The following is a 7,534-nucleotide window of genomic DNA, read 5'->3' as shown; positions in this document are numbered from 1 at the left end:
GGCGGGGGTCGTGGGTAGCTGGGGGGGGTCAGGCAACCCTGCGCTCTAGCTACCCCGGCGCTGATCCGGCCGGATGAGGCCTGTGGCCCTACTCAGGCCGGTTTCTGCTTCCCTAACTAATGCAGTCTCCTCTACTGATTTTCAAGGCTTTCGTTTCAACAAGAATGCCACCATCAGCCTCCATTTTTGATCTGTCTCCATTTTTGATCTGTCAACCCTGGATTCTCATTTTCCATAGTAAGTGAAAATGTGTTCAGAGAGGGATAAGTTCTCTTGTTGTTTTGGTTGATGTCTTTGCAATGCTAAGAGGGAGACTGTGCATAAGCAACCAATGTCTTGGAATTAAATTGTTCATGTCTCCAGATTCTTAGGCAAAGCTACTGTTTCCTTCTGTCTGCACAGGGAACAGCAGAGAGTTTATTCTGAGCCAAATATGAGCAACTATAGTCTTGGAGTACAGATTCAGGTTGTCCTATATGACACATTTCACCATGGAAAAGGGTTCCATGAACTTTGATACTCACACAATGAAATATAGTTTTCTTCTTCTTCTTTTTTTCTTTCTAGAGACAGGGTTTCTCTGTGTAGCCCTGGCTGTCTTGGAACTCACTATGTAGACCAGGCTGGCCTTGAACTCATAAATCCACCTGCCTCTGCCTCCCAAGTGCTGGGATTAAAGGCGTACGCCACCACTGCCCAGCTTGAAATATAGTCTTTAATCAAACACATTGGTTTGAGCATCAGGTAGACAAGGAAAAGCAAACTCAGGAACTCTCCACTCTAGGTTTGATGTTCTATCTGATGATGGTATTAGCTTCTGAGTTGCTGGCAGCTAGTCATCTGCTAATAGCGTAGTTAATGAATGCACCCCAAAGACTTTACCTGGCAGGGAAGGGTGTCAAGCTAGATAAAGGCCAAGTAAGAAATGCCTAGGAAGGGAACAAGGGTCATCCATGATCATTCTGGGAGTTCTGTAGCCAGTCTTCAGAATCTTAGACACAGGTGTGGCTGTCACAGGTGGTCCACCTTCCACTTCCTGTCTGAGACAGCATCTTCCATGGTCTAGAACAATACCAAAATAGACCAGACTAGCTGGGCAGTGGGTTTCCAAAATCAGCCTCTCTCTCATCTGGCCTTTGCTGGGATTAGAAGCACATACCATTTTATCTTTCTCCCCTTTCTTGGGTTCTGGGGATAGAACTCAGCTCTTCCTGCTTCTGAGGCAAGTGCCTTACTTATGGAGCTATCTCCTCAGCCTGGGACTTTCCTTTGAATAAAAAACCTGTAGCTCCTACTTCAACCATCGTCCATAAATACTGGAGTAGTGCTTCATTGATCTGGTGAAGATGACACATGGAGGCCCAATGCCACCTCCATGTTGAATCACGTGTTCTAAAGAAAAATATTAGAAGTGGGAAATTTACACAGGAAAGAGGAGGTGGTGGTCCTATTCAAATAGTACCAGTGGCAGCATCTTCTGGGAGGCCACAAGCTTGCTTTTCTACCAGCCTCTGCCTTCATTGTCTCCAGACATATTCCCTTCCACACATTTGGTTTCATTCTCTCTGGCTATCCAACTCCATGATGTATGGAAACTGTGAACTTGATGGAATACAGGCTTAGGGGTCCACCCAAAGGAATTCCCATCCATGGCTGTGAGATGTGGCCAGATGGGCATGGCCAACAGCCCCAAGTGGTTCCCAAGGGCCTGGTCCGAGGACAGTATCTGACAGTCTTTCTACAAACCAGTCCAGTTAGTTTGCAGTGGACTTGGCAAGGGAGAGCAGGAAAGCACTCATGGGAGGCCAGAGTGGAAACTGGCTGCATGATATAGTTATATTCCTGGGGCTCTGTGGCCTCATCCATCCATTCTGACTACTGTCTCTTGAGAGCTCAGACCGAAACAAAGAGTTAGAAGGCCTGTTGCTGGGGAAGGGAGACGGGAAATGTAAACCTGATTTGATCTTGCTCTAGGTGATGTAAAGTGAAATAAATAGAGACCAAAAGTCATTACGTCCTAATTCAAGAGACTCTGCTAATGTGATCAGATGGGAAAACATCTGAAATGGATGAAAAACGAGAGGGAGTGTGTTATGAACCCCCAAGTGGTGGACTGCTAGGATCCAGGAAGCTCATTTTTTTTTTTCAATGATCCTGAGTTGATTTTGGTGTTAAACAAAGACAGCTCCACCTGTCACTAGCATGAGAATGAGTGGGTCAGAAATGCATAAGGCCAGGGTCCTTTGTGGGACTTGCTTTATCAGGAGTCACATCCTGAAGATTCCGGGAAGAGACCATTCCCAAGATCTGTAGAAGGTCAAGCCGGTCAACAGGGCAGCACGGAGGTGGGAGGCCTATTGATGGCTACTGTGTGAGGAAAAGGAGAGTTAGGTTTTTTATTTTTTTTTATTTTTTTTATTTTTCAGGGCATGGCCTCTGGTAGGTTGCTCATGCCCCAGTAGATGGCTCTACACCAATATGGGCAGCACAAATTAAACTCAATGGGTTAGAAAAAAATTGGAGGACATGAAGTTGTAGGAGAGAAACATAGGGAGAAGTTCTGGGAAGGGTTGAAGGTGTGAGTTGGAGGGGTATATATGAGTGAAATACATTGTATATGTATATGAAATTCTCAAGGAATAAATACAAAATGTTATATATATTTTAAAAATGCACCATTTCTTGAAGGGCCAAAACAACTGGCTTAAAAGAAGAACAATGGGGGCTGGAGAGATGGCTCAGCAGTTTAAGAGCACTGACTGCTCTTCTGAAGGTTCTGAGTTCAAATCCCAGCAACCACATGGTGGTTCATGACCATCCTTGATGAGATGTGATGCCCTCTTTTGGGGTGTCTGAAGACAGCTATGGCAAGTGGGGCCAGAGCGAGAAGGGATGAAGTGAGAGCTGGAGAGGTGGCTCAGTGGTTAAGAGCACTGACTGTTCTTCCGGAGGTCCTGAGTTCAAATCCTAGCAACTTCACCATGACTCTCAACCATCTGTAATGAGATCGGACTCTTCTGGTGTGTCTGAAAATAGCTACAGTGTACTTACATATAATGAATAAATAAATCTCTAAAAAAAAGAACAATGTGCACTTGGTTATAATATTGATTCTTGGTGTTTCTTGGGATAATCAGGCTGAGGCCAGAATGGGTGACTAGTGTCTAGCATTCTGCTTTCAGGTTTGACTTTGTAAACCTAGCACTCAATCATGATTGATCCAACTGAAGTAGTTGGCGTAAATGACAAGCTTGAGCTACAGTTTTGAAATTACCCATATTCAAGAACAGAAAGTGAATGGGAGAGATTTATTGAAACTAATTCTTTTAACCTAATATATAGAAACTTTAATCAAAGTAAAAACATTAGCATAGCTGTATTCTTTTTTGTTCTAGGATTCTGAAGTTGGGCTGGGGAGATGCCTCTGGGGGTGAAGTGCCTGTTCGGCAAGAACGAAGACCTGAGTTCAGAGTCACAGTGCAGCTGCACATGTCTGTAGCTGTAATGTGAGAGGGTGAAGGTGTCCAGAGCTTACTGGATAGTTAGTCTAGCCAATCTGTGAGCTTTGGGTTTAGTGGCAGACTGCATTTGAAAAGAGGAGATGAAGAAGAGCAGTGAAAGACTTGTGGTGTCAGCCTCTGGTCTTCAGGGCACAAGTGCTTGCACATACTGCACACAGACTGTTACTGTAGTTGCTTCCTTTTCTTTCCTGAGTATCTTTTGATCCTATCACTATTTGTATAATATCATTTTGTTTTCGATTTTTTTAAAAGTTGATGGAAGCCCAAGCTGTCTAATTTTTTCAGAGGAGCTATCAATTATCATGTTATCAAGTATGGAAAACGGCACTAGGCATAGCTGGGTCCAGCTGTTCTGATGGTAGTTGTCCTGCGTTTCCATCTCTCAGTATGGATTCTTCCTGCATGCATTCATTCCCAGGCAGGAATTATCCACACTGGAGCATTGGGATTTATAGTGTACCAGTTTAGCAACTTGTAATGATTAATCCCAATGAAATTTTGAGCCATTTGGTAGATGGCCCTCTGGGTGTGGCTGCTATGTGAGTGGGTGGGGCTCTTTTGAATAGGTTAACTTGGATGGTATCATTCCCCAGATTAGTATCCCAGATTGTATAAAAAGGAAAAGGCTGAGCCTCAGTATCCTGCTAGATTTATGTCAACTTGACACAAGCTAGAGTCATCTGAGAGGAACCTAAATTTAAAAATGCTTCCATAAGATAGGAATGTAGGCAGCCTGTAAGGAATTTTCTTAGTCAGTGATTGATGTGGGAGGACCCAGCTCATTGTGGGTGGTGCCAGCCTTGGGCTGGTCCTGGATTCTATAAGGAAGCAGGCTGAGCAAACCATATGGAGCAAGCCAGTAAGCAGCACTCCTCCATTGCCTCTGCATCAGTTCCTGCCTCCAGGTTCCTGCCCTGTTTAAGTTTCAGTAAACTTCCTTCTATGATGAATAGTGGAAGTGTAAGCTAAACCCTGTCCTCTATGAGTTATTTTGGTCACGGTGTTTTATCACGACAATGGTAACCCTAACTAAGCCAGCCAGTATTCATCTTCATTTGCTTCCTGACTGTGGATATGATATGATCAACTGCCCCAAGCTCCTCTCACCGTGCCTTTCAGACCAAGATGGATTATGTCCTTGAACTGTAAGGCAACATATATGCTACTTCACTAAGCTGCTTTCTTCCAGGGCATTTTGCCACACAAGCAGGAAAAGTACCTAAAACATAGCCTCAGGGAAAATATTCTTTCCCTAAGAGGTTTCTAAGTGATCTTAGGTAGTGCTAAGTGGCCCTGCTTGGGTTGTGTGCTTTTTTCTCAGGGAGACTTTGTGCTATCACTAGCCTATCTTAGATCACTGTGCAGATGCCATCGAATTAGCCCCATAACCATCACACAGTCTGAAAATGATGCTGCATCCAAAAAGGGCAGGGCAGATTCTGGAAAGACAGAAAACGTGGGTATTCCTTTCACGGCCCTGGCTATGGCAGTGCCACACTTGCTCCCTGTGTGCAGAAACCTGGGTCTGGACAGTGTGTGCTTTGTAAGTTTCTAAGAAGCTGCTTAAGCTCTTCCATGCCTGTTTCTTCATCTGTAAGGCACACAGAAGAAGTTCTTAGTAAGGATTTGTGAGAACCGAGGATGTAGCTCAATCAGTAGAGTGATCACCTGCTGTGCAGTAGGCCCTGGGTTCAATTCCTAGCATCACATAAAATGGGCATGCTCATGATCTCAGTATTGGGAGGTGGAGGCAGAAGAAGCAGAAGTCGAAGGCCATTTTCAGTTACACAAAGAGTTCCAGAATAGCCTGGGATACATGAGACCCTGATTTTACACACACACACACACACACACACACACACACACACACACACACACACACACATTGGGTGCACACACAGCAGAAACACTTTACAATCTATATCACTATGTTCCCTTCCATAAAGTTCCAGCTCAAAGGATGAGAAATGGCTGCATGACCAAAGACTAAATTATGGAAATGATAGCTATGAAAAACCTAACTTGTAGAGGCACCAAAATAGATTTTCCAGGGGCTTTCAACGAGGACTATGAGACAGTCCTGAACTGTAAGAATAGGAGGAACAAGAAAAGGCTTTCCCAGGATCTTCTTTCCATTTCTCTTTCATATATTTTCGGCTTTAGCAGCGGGTATGGGTGTCCTTCCTCTGGCTTCCATGTTGCTTAATGCTTGCATTGGGAAGAAGCAAATAACACCACAGTGGCAAGAGGCTTTGCTAGCTCAGCTGGAGGCATTCAGGGTCTTCTGTATTAGCATGGATGCTCCAAGAAACAAAAGCAACTCTTTTTATTAGGGGGAGTAAGAAAGAAAATTGGAGTGGGAGGGTCATCAGACTGTAAATCAGACTCCTGGTGAATAGGAGAGGGAAGGAAGGCTGTTGAGAGCACTGTGGATCCCTGTAGAAAGCTCAGCAGGCCTGCAGCTGCTCTTGTCTCCAGGGGCTGGGCTGCTGCAGTCTGCCTGCCTCACTTGGGCATTGGAGAGAAACACTCCACAGAAACTGTTATGTTTTCTCAGCAGCTTCTGGTGAGTTCCACTCTGTGCTTGGAGGTAAAGAGGTGCATCTGAGGTCTCCACACATCTTCTTCATCCTTTTGCTCATTTATCCAGGAGGTTTTGACTGAGCATCTGCTTCTGGTCTGTCACAGGTTTTAGGTAGTTTAGTCTTGAACCACAAAGTTGACTCCTCCCAAGGACTAAAGGTTAGACCAGCAGAAGCTGAAACACTTATCTGCTTGCAGGCCCTGCCTAGGAAATTCTTATTAGTAACATTGACATTCCCTCCATTAGGAAACTAATATCTGGCCTTTGCATCTCCTCACTCTAGACCTCTCAACAATATTGCCCTTGTTCTGTCCCTTAAGTGGACCAAGCTCGTCATCTGCTCATGGTGCTTGTGGTGGTTTGAATATGCTTGGCCCAGGAGTGGCACTATTGGAGGTGTGGCCTTGTTGCAGTAGGTGTGGTCTTGTTGGAGGAAGTGTGTCACTAAGCTCTGCCCAGTGTGGAAGAGCCTGTCTTCTCCTAGAGGCCTTCAGATCAAGAGGTCGAACTCTCAGCTCCTCCAGCCCCATGCCTGCCTGGATGCTGCCATGCTTCCTGCCTTGATGATAATGGACTGGAACCTCTGAACATGTAAGCCAGCCCAATTAAATGTTGTCCTTATGAGAGTTACATTGGTCATGGAGTCTGTTCATAGAGGTAAAACAGTAACTAAGACAGTGCTTTATCTAGTTGAAGCATTCTTGGATTCGTTGATGAATTCTTGTTTCCAGACCTCACTTTCTACATTATTTTCTCAAATGGGTCTTCCTTTACTACACAGTTCAAAGTAGCTATGTTTGATCTGTCATGCCACCTTATTAGAACTCTCTGCCTGGTTTTTGCTAGGATATGTTATATCTTCCTTCCTTGCTTCCTCCCTTCCTCCTTTCCTTGCTTGCTTGCTTCCTTCCTTTCTTCATCCCTCCTTTCATTCTTTCCTCCCTACTTCCTTTCTCCCTCTTTCCCCTTTTACTTCCTCTATTTCTCTCCTTTCCTCTCTTTCTTCTTTCCTTTTCTTCTTCTTTCTCCATGTACAGTAAATGTCTTACTACGCAGCCTTATCTGGCTTTGAGGCCCCAGTGGTCATTCTGCGTCAGTCTCTCAACTTCTGGGATTACAGGCATGTGCATAGTTTTTCTTTGCTTCATGCCTTTACTCACGAATGGAGAGTAATTTATAAATGAGCAGTGGACTATAGTCCATCTTGTTAAGTAAGCACTGTTTCCAGGGAGCTTCCCTATCACACAATCAGGTCAACACTTCCTTATTCAAGGAAGGAACAGAAATGAATAGAGCTGTGGTTAACAGCTTCAGGACCATGGAAAGCTCCAAGGGCGCCTTTCCAAATTATGAAAGGCTCTATATTGTCTGGAAGTCCTGGTCAGATTCTCTCTCTCATTCTCTCATTCTCTCATTCTCTCATTCTCTC

The sequence above is a fragment of the Mus caroli genome, chromosome 11, assembly GCF_900094665.2.
Source record: "Mus caroli chromosome 11, CAROLI_EIJ_v1.1, whole genome shotgun sequence".
NCBI lineage: Eukaryota > Metazoa > Chordata > Mammalia > Rodentia > Muridae > Mus > Mus caroli.
This window is presented reverse-complemented; position numbering follows the sequence as displayed.